General features: G+C 40.4%; 2 long non-coding RNA genes across 2 annotated transcripts in view; both read left to right on the forward strand.

Annotated features, from left to right (window-relative positions):
* Nucleotides 1–957, forward strand: part of LOC131445224 (uncharacterized) — a 30,362-nt gene extending 29,405 nt beyond the window's left edge. Inside the window, exons 4-5 of the long non-coding RNA XR_009233822.1 lie at nucleotides 111–179; nucleotides 917–957. This is a non-coding gene — a long non-coding RNA (uncharacterized LOC131445224). The remainder of the gene's footprint in view (nucleotides 1–110; nucleotides 180–916) is intronic.
* LOC131445225 (uncharacterized) overlaps nucleotides 949–19,116 on the forward strand; it is a 41,472-nt gene continuing 23,304 nt past the window's right edge. Inside the window, exon 1 of the long non-coding RNA XR_009233823.1 lies at nucleotides 949–1,027. This is a non-coding gene — a long non-coding RNA (uncharacterized LOC131445225). The remainder of the gene's footprint in view (nucleotides 1,028–19,116) is intronic.

The raw sequence follows: 19,116 nt of genomic DNA on the forward strand, positions 1-19,116 counted from the left end.
AAACCCTGCAATATTTATTCAGATTCTTTGGAGTCTTTTTTGTTCTGTGCTCCAAATGAATCTGCCCTAAACTGGTTTGCATGGTGGCTGTTATATGTGTGGTAGTATAGATGGAGGTACCCAAGGGGACACAGATGTACATCTTTACAACAAAATCCAGAGGCAGCACTCCTACTATCGTAAGTGCAGCACACAAACTCTGTGGATATAAAAATCAAGATGGTGACTTTCAAAATTGCAGGGCAGCAGTAATCCAGTTTGTCCATTTCCCTTTAATAATTTATTTATTATTATTATTATTATTATTATTATTATTATTATTATTATCGTTGTTATTATCATTGTTGTAATATGATTTGTAATACCTGTTTTGTAATGTTTTTTAATCGAGATTATTTTGTAGTGTTTTTCACCTATTAATAGTCACACATATGGTTTGTCTTCTGCCTTCACTGTAAATGAAAACATGATGGTACATGAAAGATATGAAACGATGTCTTTTATGTTTCCAGTACCCAGTCAAATAGCACCCTTTTTTATACACCCTTTTTTTAAATCCATATTTACCTGTACTGAAGGCTGTGAAGGCATTTGATCAAGGCCATCTTGAGTATTTTTTTCTTATTCTTTTTTAAGAAGTGAATGAATTCTTGAGTTATGACCGAAAATGTGTTCAGTGAGGAGACAATGATCTTTGACCTTTTTTGATCAGCAAAATCTAATCCGTTCATCCTTGAGTCCAAGGTGTTCCTGAGATATTGTGTTCTCAAGAATTGGATGAAGAACTCGTAATGCCTCCAACCACAGCACATAAAAAGGCTTCAGCCTGTTAGTCAGTGTCAGACAGTCTGTGGCTTATAACTTTGTGATACATGCTTCTGAGTGTCCTGTCCTCTTTACTGGCCTCTCATCACAGAGCTTTGACTGAAAACAGAACCAGTGCTCAGCCTGCGGTCTCCTCTGATTTGCTGACCGACTGTGGACATAGTAGACCGTTCAGTCCGGGATGGAGATGCTGCAGGAACAGGTAAACCAGGTTGCTGAGAGGCTTAGAGATGACACACTGCAGTTGTAATATTTTTGTTAAGCACTCAGGGTTTACAAACACCCATGCACAAGAATTTAAGTGAGCTGAAAATGTTTTCATGTTGGCTTATGCAACTGTAACACACTTCATAAGATCATAAAGCTGCAAGGCGCTCCTCTCCTCTAATTTTCAACTAAATGGATAAAATGGTCTCAGCATGTTACTGCAAATCACTGGCGGGACTATAAACTAAAGCAGTTACTCCATGACAAGACACCAAATCTTTTTCCCATCAAAAAAGATTTTATTTGAAATGCTGAAGCAATTGCAAAAAAAAATATCTGAAAATAAAGAAGGGATGGGAAAATATCAGGTAGTGTTTTCTGCTTTTCTGCAGGTACATCACTATTGACATAATTGAGGTAAATGCAGTTACATTAATCACACTATCAATTGTTACCATTTTGACTCATTTTAATGTAATCCAAAGCCTAGAAAATACAAATACTGCCCAGTTATCCACAGTCATTTGGCTTTGCGTTAACCTCAGTGACCCATGGGGGTCAGGTGTCACTTTATAGTCTGTGCTCCGATGAGAGAGGAGGAGGGTGATAATGATAAACTGAATTACAGGACATCACAGGGTGTTAGGTCTTGTCAGATCAGCTTGAGAGGTGTCAGTTAGCAATCCAGGTAGCACTGACGGCAGGTTGCTGAAAGACATTTTTCATACAATGTTTCACTGGAATTGGTTGTGACCTGTTTCAAATGAAAAGTGAAAATCTTGAATGGAAAATCGCTGTTAAATTCTCTGTACGCTCAGCCATTACTGAAGTGCATTACAGACCTGTGCTCCACGATTTATTGTCCAAGCACAGGAGATTATTTTCACTAAATTCCCTGCTCTATGCTTCATGTTAAAGCACCTGTGTGGTTTCAGAAATCCCTCAAATACCTTTTCTTTAGTAGACCTGTTAGAAAGGGTTATATCGTTCCCTTGAGGGAGCAAACTTGGCGAGTTCACTCCTATCAGTCATTTTGGTTTTGACAATGTTGTGGGCTGAATATAGCCGAGGGCGAATTTCAACCGCCGTGCGCTGGCTCTCCATTAGGCCACACAATTATCTGCAGCGTGATAGCAGAACCTGACTTCAACACCTTCAGTGTCACCCTATTGTGTGTTAGTGCAGGGTGGGAATGGAAAGCACCTCGTGGAAACCTCCCCTGAAGGCACAATGCGACGGCAACGTTGGAGCTCAGCAGCTGGTGTATAGTGTAACGCAGCGTAAGCTGTCAAGGTAGCATGAAGTGCTGATAAGAGGTTTTCACACGCACATCATTTCATGTCGACTCATTTGCTTTCCATTTAGTGTCATTGTCAGCCAGAGCAGCATGCTGTTTTTACCAAGCTGGCTATGAGCTCTGTATTAAGTGAATTTGTGTTCATCGTGGTGCGTGTTTATGTGGATTTTTGGAAGGATAACAGCGGCAGAATCGTTATTTAGTTCTGCAGCATCTGTGCTTTGAGAAACACATTTGAATGGCGCTCGCATGATTGAGTGACACCTGCTTGTCAGAGGGGTTCTGCAATTTCTGCACCCAGAGAAGGCAGTTACTGCACCTGCATGTCAATCAGGCTGGAAGCCTTAATCCCCTCCACATACATGCAGTCACACACACATACGCTTGCTCTCCCGTAGTCTCTCCTCCAGAGTTTCTTTCAAGCAGAACTCCCATGCCCATCATAACATCCATTCATGCACTGATGAAGCTTGAAAACAGGCTGTAATTAAATTTTCTTTGAATTGAATACTGCAGATATCATGCTTTTTTTTTTTCAGCTGTGTCGTCTTACCTTAACACGGATGCTATTTTCTGCTTACTCCAGCATAGATGCCAGTATTGATTTATCTTCTCCTGTTGAATTGTGTGTGTGTGTCGACAGCAGGAATTAGTTTTTCTCTTATATGCAGTAGCTGACATGCATACAAACACTGGTGTATCAATGAAAGGAATAGGAGGGGAAACAAGTGTATTCTCTGCTATTGATTTACATACAATGCAAGATGTGAAAAGGACCTTTGCCCATCCAGCCGTATGATGGTGTGTGGTGCTCTGCGGTGTGTGTAGGTGTACTTGCTGGAGGGGTAAAAGTGTGTGTCTGTGCTCACATGCGTCTGACTCATTTCTGTGTGCGTTTGTGTGAGACGCTTGGAAAAAAAAAAGGGGGTTATGAACAACTGCATCAGCAGTACGAGCTCTGCCACGCACATACAAAGCACAAGCCCATTCTCCTGAGCGTCTCCTGTGATCTCTCTTTTCCCTGTCATGTCGAGACAGTAACGGGTGTCTTACCTTAGGCAAAAACACAGTTTCGCTGTCTTCCTCTTTATCTCGTTATTTATCTACTGCTCTAACACTCTGGAATGAGTCAGGAACATCGGAGTGAATTTGGTACCCATGCTGCTGTATGTCTACTCCTCCACTGTGCCAACCTTGTAGGTATTGTATCTTTGGCACTGTAGTTTCATCGAGGGATTTACCGCACGGTGCTGCCTGCGTGGCTTGGTCACTTTCCCAGTAATACAACCATGCTGGGCAGGCTGGATGAACAGAAGGTCGGGACATGCCATAACACTTGGTAATATGGGCTGACAATTCAGGTAGTGCCAGGCACTGAGATCATATCAGGTGCCAGTATCAGGCCAGTAGCTGGTCCACATGGGTGTTTTTAGTGATTTATAATGAAGCGGCACAGTGTAAACCTTTACTGCAAATTGGATCTTGTGCATAATATGTGCAGCAGATGTGAGATTGCAATTGACTGTAAATTATATCGAAGGAGGTGATATTAACTTCAAAATGAGTTGACAAGGAAACACGCTTGTGGATTATTTGTGACGATAGTTCGCGACTGAAAAACATTTCTCCTTTTGTTCTGTTTATACTTTACACAAACACACACACACACATCTCTGAAACATGTAGTGTGACTCTAAAGAGCCTTATTTTCTTGATCAAACACTGAAATCAGTTTACATTTTCTTCTGTTTGGCATTGAAATTTCCGTCACAGGAAGCTGGCATTACCAGTCATGCTCATATACACAGTACTCAAAATGCATGTCAGAGGAAAATCAAACAAAAATAAAGGTGTTATGTAATTGTTTTATTTGTAAATGTATTGTTATAGGGAGCACTGTATAACCTCTAATGCTTGGGGCTGCAACAGATGGGTAATCCATTAGGAGATAGTCTTAACAATCAAAAAGGAAAAATAACATAACTCTGCCAAAGAACGGTAAATGCCCTGAATGATTAAAGTTAATGATGCAATCACAATTCCTATATATCTCTTAGTAGATGGTGACATAATGATGCGTAAACACTCACTGTGAACAGGAGACAGCATGTGGCTGCAGATTCTTAAATGTAACATTAAATGTTTTCGATCCATGCATTGCTTTATAGAACTTAAGTAAAGGAAGTTGAAATTGAGCCTCACACAATAAGTCATGTCTATATACTCACAACAGTGGTATGAAACATAAATAAATAAGCCAAATTGTGATGGGGAGTCAATTGAAAGACAAATTATCACTTTAAGGCTGCATGTGTTTGTGTTGAATTCAGAGGACCACTGTCGGATTGAATGATCAATCTTATGAAAACAATTGGACAAATCATATCATTTTTATCTTTTTCAAGCTTTTCTTTAGTCATTGTTTGCTGCTTGCGTTTCTCTTTTATGATTAGGTCTGAAAACTTTCCCTCTAAAATTGGAAAACTACAATGAAAACTTTGAAAATGTTGCTATAATTAGATCACACGCAGTCTGTGGAAACTATATGGGCAGACACTGTTGAAAGGGAACAGTGCCTCTGTGTTAATTACCTTAAATGGGAAACAGGATGCTACTAGGGCATTAGCCTCATAATAACGTAAGCATGGTGAAGGCAAACACCACCTGGCAAATGTCACAGCCAAGTCAAGTAACAGAGGGGGGAGGGGGCCGTGTTTACACTGAATCAGCTGTAATTGTGTGTGATTGAGATATTACAGACTAATTGTGTCTACAGTCATGGGGATGTGCACTCCAGAGGAGCATTTAAGCAAGGCACAATATTTTTATTTCTCAAGTGCTTGTTTGTTACTGGAATTATAACCCAACTGTCACGAAGAGGAAGTCCATTTAAATTTGTATTCAGAAATCAAACTAATTACTCTAGGATTGACTTGACCAGGCGTGATTTATTTAATTATTTATTTATTTTTTACCTCCACCCCATATCTTCCGTGAAGCAAGTCAATAAACAATCTGCATAACTTTACCGCATCAATATTTAATGTGCCAGCTAAAGGTCTGCTCTCCTATGGGTCACAGTCAGTCTGAGTTTGATGTTTACTACTTTGAAAAATTTGCCACAGATGCAAACAATCCCAAGGGGTTTTTACTTTGTGTGTGTTTGAGTGAGTGCATGCATAATGATGAGTGTTTATGTGTTTAAAATTTTTATTGTACTTTTTCAAGTCCTTGTGTGTCTGTGGGCGTTTCTATACATCAGAGGAAGGGGCCTCAAAGCCCTCCCAAGCCAGTAGAAACGATCTGCTCCCCCAAATTGCTTACAGGCGGTCTATCAGTGGGGAAGGGGAAAAAATGGGGGTGAATTTTTAATGATGAAAACAAATGAGCCAACACAGGCATGCAATTAGGGGGGGAAGTCATGGCTATGTGTCGTCTTTAGATGAGCAACATGATGGCCTCTTTACCCCTGGCGGGGGTAAAGCCGTGCCCCCAGGAGAAGGCTCATTAGGACTGAGGAGGAGTGTAGAGGAGGGGCTGAGCCCAGTCAACAGTGGGCGTGGAGCGAGGGGGCCACTGCCACTCGTGGAAGAAGAGGGGCTTGACTTAAGTCCTTTCACAACAAGGGCCATTCTGATTCTGCAGAAGACGTCGGCTTGTGAGGCGCACGTCGCGCTGCTGTTAAATAACCGTGTCACACAAAGGACGGCTGCCATATGCGCTGAATTAGCGCCAGGGCAAAAATATTGCCCCATCAATGTGGCTAGTATAATGGAAGATTTTATACTCTCAATGTTTATCTTTTACCACATTAGGAAAAAATAATAGTGTTCTTATTCTAATGATTGTCATAAAAAAGACATTATTTGAGCGAAAGTGATTGTAATATCTTAGTCGTTCAAATGACCCAACTCACCAATTATGCTTCATGAATTATAATTTGCTCTCCTCTTACTGATAGTCATTAGATGATGCATCACATTAATGATCATCTGTCACAGATTATACGTCTTTGGATTTGTTTGCATTTGAACTCCACAATGCAAACTCGGCAAAGAAAGACCTGCGGCAACAGTACATAGACGCTTTATCTGATTGTTATTTTGTTACTATAAATATAAACTCAATCGAATCCCCCTTTACAAAAGCCTTTGTTTGGTGGGCGCAGCAGCTTTTGGCCACACTGTGGGACTATAGTATATGTAGTGCACTCCTGGGTCTTTAACAGCTGGAAGAGTGCCACCAGATGGTTAAGAGCAGAAGTGATTTTCCTCTACTCCATGCTTTATCTCATTGTACCAAACATAAAAAAACAACCTGTCAAACAGAACACGCACCAACTATTTTGATCATGGATGCTACCCTGAAAATAATTTTATTGTAACAACTCTTAACATGATTTTGTGTAGTGCCGTTGTCATGATCCATCACACCTGAGTCGAAGTCCATCATTTAAGTGATATTAATACAGTAGTTTGGCTTAAGATCTCCCCATGGAAAACCAGATTTCCTCATGCTACAGTCACGGTTCGTCAAACTTTCTTTTTGAAAATGACCACCATGCTTTTCCTCTCTGTTGATCAAAGAAACTTAACACCGGGCCGTTTTGTTTCCGGTCTCCTGTTGAATTACCCCGCGCTGCCACATTCAACAGAATTTGCATACTGGGTATTAGCTTTGAAGCAGAACTGGGCTTCACACAGACAAATGCATACAGCTTTATTTAAGCAGCTAATTGAGAATCAAGTAAGCATTTCTAATCTGTTAAACAGAAAATTGTATTTCCTCAGCTAATTAATATTCTTAGTTAAGCTAAGTAAATATCCAAGCAGGATTGCACGCTAGTGAGTTTAGTGTGAAATAAGACTGACAGGAGTTTAGCACCCGCATTATCACACCACCCAAAGCCATGTGGAAAACAAAGCAATATGAACCTGCCTGCATTTTTCAGCTTAAGTCTTTTGAATTTAGTGTTTAAAAATCATTTCCAGACTTCCAAACAACTCACAAAGACATCAAACAGAAGCCATATTTTACACTGGGCATGAAGGTAACGTTGTGCCATTCGACGTCAGAACCTCCTGCAATTTGCGGTATGCTCAGCATGATGGACACGCCGTCTACTGTGAATCAAAGCTGCATTTTTCTCAGCACAGTTCCATATTCAGCATTGGATAGAATCGTGAAACCATTCATGGCTTCCTTTCGAAGGCCCTTGGCCACATTGTTCCCCTGCTTTGCACCGGTTACTATTGAATGCATCCACTGATTGCATCAGTGTCAGATTAAGTAACTCACTGTACATCTGTTGTGATCTTGAAGATGTTGTAAAAGAGTGATGTGTCAGCCAGTATAACTGCTCAATAGTCTTTTTTTTCCTCTCTTTTTTTTTGCTAATATCATTTCTTGACCTTGGACAAAATGGCCACCACCTCCTATCCATCATCAACTCAACCAAGAACAGGAGAAAATGATGCGGCTAACAACATTATCACAGCACTTGTTCACATCTCATTGATTTGACAAAAAGTCATCGGTCAGCAGTGTCACTCACATTGTTCAGTGCTCCATTATAACAGGGATGGCATGCACACAGGACCGGATCCTGAACTGGTCTTAGTGGTGGGATTTAAAACTAATGCCTTTTTTATTTAAGACCAAAACTCCATGCACTGAAAAATGATTCATGGTCAGAAAACAAGAGAAAATAATAAAATCCAATACAACAAATGACCACAATAAACACATTTAATAAAAGATGATCATTTTCTTCTCAAAATGCATTACTTGGCTGCTGTTTTGGTTGCATTGTCAGTCGGACAGTAATTTAAGGTAATTCTTATAACTGGTTGATCAATGATGGTCGAGGGATAGTCTGTTCACTCAGATCTGTGGTTACACAAGTGTAACCATTCCAATGAAACGGGTGTTGCAGGCAAAATAACCAAAATAATGGTCTAAAATCAATGTTGAACTTTAGTCTTTTGTAGCTCCAAAGCTTCCTATAATACAACTGAATTTATTTTATTCCCTTGCATAATGATATAAAAGTCTGTATGGCATCAGTGGGTTTTGAGTAGAGGAAAATAAAGAACAGCTAGTATGTATGCTAAAAAAAAAGCCAACCAAAAGTGTCCATCGATATAAAAGATAATGGAGAGTGGTTTATCCTTGGTTAAGTTAAACTGACATTTGATTAATAAAGCCTCAACTATTATTTACATTAATCAATGTATTTGGAAATGTAATATATTGTATATATCTTAATTGAAATGGAAACTTTCTTGCTTTCTTTTTTTTCCTTTTTGTCAGATTGGCCTGTCCAAAAAAAAGAGAGAACCTTTTAATATTTTGATTGATTGTATCACAATTGTTGATCCACACGGGACCCCCAACCCCCCCATGCTCCATCTTTGACACGAAGGCCACATAGCACTCCCATAGTGTCCCAGTGGACACACCTGTCCCCTCCAGGATACCGATGTCACACTATTCATCATCTCCTATTGAGAGCTGATGAGGGAATGGATCCACCTTACGAGGGTCTCCAGCGGTCGCTCCCCTGACAGCATTGCCGCCCCTTTCTCCCCCGCGCGGTCTCCCTGGGGAGGTTTCAATTAAACCGCCTGAATGTTTGGGACATTTTAATCCCCCTTACCTCGTTTATCTCTGCACCCACACACGCGTGCACCGTGAGTGAAAGAGTGCGTCCATGGTTAAAACTCTCTCTGTTCAATTGGTGTGCACGTCGTCTGCATGGAGATTAGGCGCCCAGTGCATACGTATGGCTGTGTGTGTATTTACATGTGTGTACGTGTGTTGCTGCATTGTTCTTTGACACCACAGTTACTGTATGGGCTGGTGGAACCATGTAATTCATCTTGTAAAAAAAAGAAAAAAGGATTGCCCTCCTTTGTTATTAATGTTTGCTGTAATCTCTCAACTTGACTTAGACAACCAATTCAAGGTAGCTGGGTTTGTAGAACTTTATTTTTTATACATTTGGAAAACTCTACAAAAGAAAATGTAAATAATTGCAGAGCTCCGACTACTGAAATGAATATTAGGAGGTGGTTTGGCAGCAAGATGAATAATTATGTTGTGCACTCAGGAAAAGTCTTTGTTCATGCTGCTTTTGTACATCATTTGGAGAAAGTAAGAGAGACAATATCGAGACGTCTGTGTCATTTCGGTCCATTTCAGACGTCTTCTTGAGGTCATTAAATATTCATGGTATGATTGACGTGGTTGTTTGAGACAGAAAAATGACATGATGACCTTTAACAATCAAAATGAATATGCCCTATCATAATACTAACGTGCACTATGCTGCTTTGGATCTCAGGAAAATTGACTAATGGTTTCACAGTGTGTGCACTTTGCTCCATATAACCACTCTGAGACACAGATCTTTGGCTGGAGATTTGCTGAGAAACCGCTTGTTAATGGACAATTGATTAGGGCTTAATGAGGGTATTGATTGAGGTGATCTAGAATGAAACTTTTTCATCCAGTTTTCGCAAGTCAAACAGAAACTGGCTCGTCTCTGCAGGTCATGTGTTAAATGTTCATCATTAGTGTTCTTTTACCGCCTCACTCAAATTCCAGCCAAAGCAAAAGGAGATCAGTGCTTAAGAAAATGAAGCTCAGCAAATTTGTCTCCTGTCATCACCATGTTTTGGTATGATGCTCATTAAAAACGATCTCGCCTACCCCCGTGCTGCCATTTTAGAAAAGTCCAATCATTTTTGAAGTAAGTGGTTGAGAAGCACAAATTTCCTCCACACTTTCTATATTTAATCTATACTGAAAGGGCTGTTTCACCCATTTTTCCACCTGGTCAAATGAAGGATAAACTTACAATTATTATGATGCTGTTTAATTTAATCAAATTTTTATTATTTATATTATGTAAATAATTATTTAAAAAAAATTCCCAGATCTTTTACACAGCATCTTGACAGTAAAGAGCCGTGTTGGGCGTTTATTTTATTTGAAGGAAGTGACTGTGCCGTCGACTTTTCGTTAATTTTATTCAGGATATTCAATCCCACTGTCTTTATCTCTGGAAATTAATAAAGAAAAAAAACAGCACATTTTTTTTGGGTGAAGTGGCCCTTTAATATATGCGTTGTGATAATTTGCACTTTCAAATTGAAAAGCACTACCAATCTAGTTTCCTCAAATGTGAACAGCTGCAGGTTGAAGTGATTCCATTTATTCAGATCACTGAAACCATATTGCACATTCTTTTCACCTGCCAAAGAGACGTTCATAAAGATGGATCATTTGTACTGTCTTACACTTGGTGACAAATGTTTCAATTTCATAATTCTCAGTAGTCTCGCACGCTTCTTTCCTACATATAAACCGATTTGACCTACTAACGGAGAACCGTCTCAAGACAATCGACATGTCTTTGGTAAAGGATGAGATGGCCCGGGAGCCAGAGAGAGTGGGGGGGGGGGGGGGGGGATTCATCACTCATCAGACGCTGTTAGGGAAATTTAGGAGCTTAATTTTGTCGATCCAGGCAGTTGATACAGCCAGTGATTCAGCATTGTTATACCAGAGACTGATGTCTCCTCTGTAAGTGATGTGCAGACGGCCAGCAATTCCTCACGGAGAGGGATGGTCTCCTCTGCAGGAGTTAATGGTGTCATGCTGGCGGTTGATCATTCTTTTTTTTCATGGTACGCTTCCTGGTTATATTTGTAATGTAAAAGAGTTTCAGATGGTATAAACTGTGAACCAGTGTTCAAATAGGTTATTGATTAATTGATTTACAGGCTTGATTAATCTGTCTTGAGTTTTTATTATACAAGGGATTGAGCCATCTCATTTGTCTTTTGGATCATTCCATAATGAATATAATTGCTATTTGCAACCGTCAACTTTCATTAAGCTAGTTTGAGGTTTCTTTTTTTATCTCTTTGTAAAATGAATACTCCCTTTTTTGTAACCGTTCGTCCACCAAAGCAAGAAGCTTGACAGTGTGACTTTTGTGACTATTGTTTCTGTTTTACATCATATTCCTATGATGTAGTGTTCATTTAAAAAAACTGGCCAAGACTATTTTATTTATTTTTTTCTGACTTAAGATGGCTAAAACATTGACTATATATGAATAATGCAAAAAAACCCATTATATTCCTAAGGTTGACATCTGAATCTTCCCCTCAGATTGTCTTTGTTTACAAACCACATTGTAATCTCAGTGTTTTGCCTCACTCTGCCCTGAAAAGCATGTCCATGTCATGCTGCACATAGCTAAACAATGACCGGGATGGACAATATGACTATCCAGGTGAAAAGAAGAAAAGGTCTTCCTCACAAATCTGTTTTCATGTTGCCAAAGCCTGATACCATATGAACATCGTTGGTTGTCACATTGCTCCTCTACTGTATCTGTGCCTATAGATCTCCATTTTAATAGGCTCATTACTGTGCAGCTGGTTCTGCGGCCTGCTTTGGTTCTGAATGGGCTGCAGCCTCCGCCAGTGGAGACAGCTGGCTGTTTAGTGTGTTTTCCAGAGATGTCAGAGGAATCCGTCTCTAATCCCCCCGCACCCCCGCTGAGACCCCCCCCGTTCTTGGAGAAGCATCACACAGAAACATACGACGCCGCTGATAAAGAGGGACAATTCAGTTGAATTAAAAAAGGATCGCTTCATGTTATTAGCCGACTCTTTGTCAGGGTATTATCGCTGTCAATATGATACTTATTCAAAGATGGTTTTGACGTTGACTGCATCTCTTGTCACCAGGGGTTTGTCTTGTGAACCAAGTGCAGCATTTCATGAAGAGGCGAGGATAGAGACGGTACTTGGATTTAATAATTTATATTCCTCATCCCAGGTTGGGTGAAGTGTGTCATTCAGAGGTGTGAATTGAGTCTGATCTTGGGGGGGGATTGCACGTGATTTGCCATGAAGCGGTTTCAGACACTGTGTGCAGTGTGGTAGTCTGGCATTTATATTGGATCATCGTGTGCAGTGTCTGCAAGAAATTGGCCATTGGTGACCTTTTGTTGTGCTGTGCTTAACTTTTCTAGGTTGTATTTGCAGAGCGATCAGATAAGCCGGTACAGTGAGGAAGTCTGGAAGCGCTGTGATAATTGCTCTGTGGTTAGATAAGCATCTTGGAAAAGCAGACACGTGAATTATGAGCACACTCAGATTTTATTACCTGAAACTTTGAACACATGGCGGTCCAACCTGGGGAATAACTGTTTTATATTTTGCCTAAACAGAGCCCTGCCTCTTGCATAAAAACACACACACACATACACACACAGAGAGAAACACATAAAAAGAGCCACACGCACACAAAGTGGGTGGTAGAATGGGACTTTAACCTGCCGAGCAATAGCAACAATCGCTCTGGAAAAGGAAGAAGGAGATTCGTCAAGATGAGAGCAGGGATTTTTAATTCACCGGTAGACTTATTGAAAAGGATGTAACAGGTTTGTTATTCCAAATAATGGGAAACAAATGCTGTAAGCTTTTTATTGTGGAGTGCAAGGACTCATGATGTTATAATACAAAATGTATGCATTCATTTTACATCTAAAATACCTTGTGCAGTTTGTATTAAAATGTAGAAATGTAATTCATACCGTTTTTTTTTTTTAGATATATCCCCCGTGTTTAAAAATGTAGCATCACAACATGAGAAGGCTTTTATTGCTGGTGCATCATAGAGATACGCACATATCAGGAGAATAAAATGGCCTGTGTGTTCAGACGGGAGGCTCAGCAGAGTCTGATTGATTTGGCTGTAATAGTGACAACAAGCCTCCCCTGTGTTTCACTCCGCATAATTCTTTGATTAATGCTGTGCGTCCCAAAAACGCTCCACTGCAACATGAAATTGAATTAAATCACCTGGATACAATCTGTAATTGATTGGAAATGTCAAAGAAGAGGGAGACTGTCATTAATAACTCGAAAGAAGGGTTTCCAAAAAAAAAAGTGGATTAAGTGATTTCTTTTTATATTGAGTTTTATTTGCCCCATAATGCATTTCATCGCGCTGCTCGGTGGCATCAGGGTGTCACATGTGAAGCATCAGCACTGAAAATCATCTTACCTCTTCTCGTCTGTATTTCACCTTGACAGATGCCTGTTGTCACTGCTCCCTGCAGACCCACGTCACACGCGTATATGTTTCGTTGTTGTTGGTCGTTGTGTACCAAATCAGAGGCCACAGATCACTAAAGCATTAAATGAAATCACTGTACTCCTCCACTTCACAGTGTATGACTGTGTTTTTGAATCAATACTGTAAATTATCGAAAGGCATTGGAAAGGGATATGGCAAATGATATTCATTGGAGGGAATCATGTTCCCCTGAGCTGTCAATAAAAGCTGCACATGTTCTCTTACTCCATCTCCTGGTGAGCCTATTGTGGATAGGAAATTCCTTCTTTGTCAGATTGTGTTTTTCATGAATAACAATTACAGACTTTCATAATTCCTTTCATGTAAGAGCACTGCCTCAGTGATTGATCTCCTTAAATCTGCCTATTCGTACCGATCCTTCTCCCCGTGATAAGCTGACAATCTGCTGTAACACATAATACACCAGAAGCCTAAAGGTGTGTCTGTTCATCCTATTTCAAGCTCTGGAGAACGAGGGCACATTTTCAGCAGTTATTTAATAACTGCAAGTGCGGTGAAGATGGGAGAGACACCTGCAGCTGTGCGGCACAATAAAGTAACATTATCAGTCGGATGCAAATCCAAACTTCAACAATGGTTGCATCAAAAACGCATACGATGTGAATTTGAAATGTGTATATCGGGTATTACACCCAGTTTGGTCTGCAGAATGTGCTAATATTGTTCAGGTCACAGGATTTGGTTTTCTAATCTACTATGAAGTAACTGTGTAGCTTTTCACATGAATCTATATTTCCAATATCCTCACTACGAGTGGAGCGGTGTTTTTTTGCATTTCCATTAGGAATAGTAATAACATAACCAGCCCTTCCCTTGGTGTACCACAGTAATGGTACAGTACGGCTGGAGCTAGACCCACAGCGGTCAGCTGATTGGGTGACAGAAAAGCTTTACTCCTTTGCGACCAGCGTTTTTCCATAGCTTGTTGAGACAGTTATAAAAACAAGCTGCTGGATGTCCTCTGTTGTTGTCTGTTGTCCGTTGTCCGTGCACAGCGCACACCCCGCCTACCAAGTAAAGGTACTGTTCTCAGTCGAAACAGGCTTGTGTTCCAAACAGTACCATACTATACCGAACCAGACTGTACTCACCTCACACCCTGGACATAAACTGTTCAAACTGCTGCCAGAGACAGTTCCTTCCCCCAGGCTGTCTCTCAAATTAACAATTAATGGACATCTCTACACTGTCCCACATGCACAATCGCAATAGCTTTTTATATTAACATTTTCTGTTAAAAAAAACAAAAACAAAAAAAATCCCTTGTTTGTGTGCACAAACCTGGCCAATGAAGTGTGATTCTGATTGTGTACCATGATGGTAACACGGCTTTAATGTTTTAATGAGTAGATATTTGTATGTCAATGACATTTACAATGACAAAATTGATTTGATTTAACCTATTATGGAGTTGGTTGACTAAAATAGCGCCAGCAGTTATTTAAATTTTCTGCCATCGTGGATAGCTTTCCACAAAACAGCAGGTAAAAAAAATTTGGGCAAATGTGGAATTTTCCGCATTTGCATAGCATCATTATGAGGCTGTATCCATTATGGATGGGTGAGCGGAGCTCTGCTGACCCACCATTTTCAAGAAATTATGCAAGGTGGTAATCGGGTGCGATGCACTCTGGGGTAGGAAAGTACGCTGCCACTGACGTGACAGCCATGATTATTCTAGCTGTCAGTATTTCACACACATAACTGAGCAGATGATGCCTCGTGAGTAGTAGTAGTATCCTAATAGAGCCATCAATATCCACATCATTCAGTCCATCACACCTTGTTCCACTGCTTGTGTGTGTTAGTAAGAGATGAGATTATGAATAAATTGACAGAGTATGTGATTTTTGAGGGTTTTTTTTCCCTACAAAGCTTGTCTGTGTCCAAATATATTTATTGTTTCACACAGATGTGGTCATTAAGTGGGAAGTGCTGTATATTTTGCACATTGTTGAAAAATAATGTTCAAAGAACATACTTTCGCTCCAGGAATTGCAAAGGACACGGGTCTGTGAATGACGAGATCAATGAAGAGCCATCATCTCTTTTGTAAGATGCTTCTGTTCCTTGTAGCTGAATTTAATTATGTAATCATCCCCTGCAGTGAGCACAGCCATCAAGAGGCACTTGCCAAATGGTACTTTACACTTTATTTACTCTCAGGCATTACTTTTTCACACTCGTGCCTCCCTTTTCTCCCTCTTTGTCCACTAACGTGTGCAAAAGGAGCTTATTTCTTGGCTTTTCACTGCTCCCGTCCCGAGTAAATTATGTCTGACAGTTTTTTTTTGTGCTTCTAATACATGTGAGTGTCGAGTCTATGGAGAGAGAGGGCTGATGCCTATACCTAGCTGACCGACAGGTGAGAAATTGAAAGTAGTTGAAAAGAATGGGAGACGTCTGTGTCACTCTTTTCTACACGCCTGCAGCCAAGTTCGGTTCAGGACGCGGCAAAGAAAAGAGGGCAGAGAATTAAAAAAAAAGACAAATACTCACCACATGCTTTTGCTTGAAATGTGGCAGCGATGCGTGTTGTCATAGTTCGGGAAAGGCTACTCCCCACTATTTCAAAGATTTGATTTAAGGATACATTTGGGAAATATATTTACAAGATACGAGTTGCTTTGCTTAAAGAAATCTGAGCAGAAGGTGCTTATCTATGTACAGAAGTATAGCCCAAGATGGGGTCTTACAAATAACCCTCTGCGCTAATAAAAGGTTTGACATTGTTTAACAAATGAATAATAAAGTGTCAGTTAGCTCACTCTAGAGGCACTGACAGGTGGATCTCATCACCACGACTCCGAGATCCATCACTTCATCCTGTTATCCCTACTCCGTCCATACGTTGTGTACATTCGCGCCCATGTCATTTATTTATTGCGATCTTGTGTTACAAGATTAGTGTGCAAATGTGCAGTGTGTGCTTTTGCCTGAGGGAATTCATCTACAGCAAATCTGTTCCTAATTTAAAAGCATGTCCTCCTCATTGAGCTTGACAGACAACCCACATTGTTTATATCAAGAATTATTTTTGAAGTTTATTAGCTTTTTAACTAGCTTCGTTTCTTTGATCCTTGTGGGAAAACAATATATAGTGTGACTTGTAAGGGCATTCTGTTGCTGCTTCGCCCAGACTATTGTATGTTTTTGTTTATATTTAATTTAAATGCACAAAATGGGTTAGGACACTTCTGGAGTCCACTCCATTCTTTCATTCGTAGATTTTTTTTTATTTACCCGCACTATTCTGATGTGGTTTGAATGTGGAATTTGTGTTGGAATGAGGTCCACGATTTTACCACTGACACAATGAGATGCAACTGTGCTGTAATAGCCTCCCTCATGTCTGTGTCGTTCCCAACACTTAATCTGCAGCTGTGTCGGTAACAGTTTGCAACTGAGCTCAAAAATGTTTTTGACCGCCATCAATTGTCTTTCATTAATTCAAACATTTTTTCCCTAGTTTTGTTTTTCAGTTCTCCTGAAGGAAGTGTTGTGAAACAGGGTGTGCCTTAGTATGAAGCTGGTGAACACATGGATTTACTAGATAAACACGGCCCTGCATGCAGATCGTTTACTTACCTCATCAATTCAATGTTTCAGGGCTTATTCCAACAGGGGAAAGTCTAAACCATGACTCCAGGGCGTTCAGTTTTCATATCTCCACATGTTGAATCTTTGTTTTGCGTGAATAATTATGGCATTTAAAGATTAGCATCAACACTTGGCTCATGTCCAAATGAGCAGCCATGCTACTCCACCACTGTGTTCTTTGGTCTTAATGTCAAACAGGACATTTTAAGCCCCGTTGCAGCCCCCCCTGCTGATTTCACACACCAAAGTCATTAGATTCAATTTGGTTTTGTAAATGATGCACTGGTACCGTGGCTTCCATTCAAGTCAGCCTGGGTTTTAATTACCGTTAATTACATTTTGCATAAAGCCTTTTCCGCAAATGGCTCCTGAAGCGCCTATAATATTTATACATGTAAATGAATGGTATGCTGATAAAGGATCACGAATTGGTGCGTGCTGAAAGAAAGGGTCTTTTTAAACAGCCGTCTGATAAGTGAAAGTCAAATGGGAAAAAGAGCAAAACTAAATATGTGACAAGAGTAAGATAATGTCTGCCTGCTTAGATGGTTACAAAGAGAAGACAATGAGTTGTTTTGGTTACATCCCATGAAATTTAAAATCTGAATTTGAGTGAAGTGTGTACGCCAAACATTCCCAGACAGTGTGTGAAGTGCATCTTGCTAATATTATTTATTATTGTCGACCATGAACTGCTGTTTCATCGCCGCCCTTTTGGCAAATAGCAGCATCAGACTTCATGTTGTAAAGTGGAGACAATCCTGAGGATGTCTCAGACACTAGCCAATCAGCACCCGCTAATGGGAGATAGCCTTCACGCGTGTTTTCATTGACCATGTGTCTATGCCAAATGCTGTAGTTAAAAGGTGACACTAAATAAAGTGGGCTCCACTAAGATAAACATGCCTGAAAACTCAAATCACATTTGATGGCAGTCATTAGCTTGCTTCGTTGGCCAAATACATCATGTTGTCACAATTTTGGCCCACAGAACCTATTAAATACCATTAGCGAGGAGCAGTTGAAGCCAACAAATTAGACGTGTCCTACACATTCTGCGTCAGTATTTTCAAAATGTTTACTTTGACATTGATTGTGAATTATGAGAACTGTATATCTCTAGCTTTTGGCATGGATCAAGTGAGTTATTCAGTGTGTATACAAGAAATAACGTGTACTTGAAGTCGCACTCCTTGGACGAGGGACTGTGCTAACAGGTTTTACCCTCAGTACATCCAAAAAAATTTCACAGTCTTAACCACAATGTCTGACACTCATAACAGCCTCAGAGATTCCTTGAGGTCATCCCCCCACCCCCCCCCCCATCATCGCCCTATAGGTATGTGCTTGAACATCACTGACATGGCTCATGAACAGGACGGCTGTGACAGAGAGGGAGCCTCTGTGGACTTGATGTCACCCTGCGACCCTCTTTGGCCCCTGGTCCCATGTCACTGTTTGTGATGCCATGGTGACAGCAACAGTCAGGGGAGGAGCCTGTGACCTTTGCTTAGCTAATGGGTCCTTCATCATCCCCCGTGCTACTAGCATGAACCCTGTGTTTATTGCTCTTTATTTTAAATTAAATTCCCAGCAGTGCCCATCCATCATGGTCGCCAATGACCTTTACTGGAGGTGATGACTTGGCCTCCAAGAAGGCAGCGTGCAGGTTTAACACAGCTCACCACACCCCCATGTTAAGTTTCACGTGAAGCATCTTACGAGTAAATGTGAAATGTTCCGTTACCTTTGCGTAACTAAATGTGCTTCACAGGATAAAACAAAGGCCCTCACTTAATTACCCATCACTCACTTCTACCAACACATAAAGCAGATAAAGCAACAGAGGAATGGAGCAGAATTTTGTGTGCATGTGCAAATGATGTGCTCTTAAAATTGCATCTTTTTTTTTGCATCTTCATTGAATGAAAATGAATGCTGCAGTTGCAGCACATAGCACTGAATGACAGCTAATGGATTATTGTCACAGGTGTCTTTGTAAA

Source organism: Solea solea, chromosome 18 (genome assembly GCF_958295425.1).
Source record: "Solea solea chromosome 18, fSolSol10.1, whole genome shotgun sequence".
NCBI classification, from domain to species: domain Eukaryota; kingdom Metazoa; phylum Chordata; class Actinopteri; order Pleuronectiformes; family Soleidae; genus Solea; species Solea solea.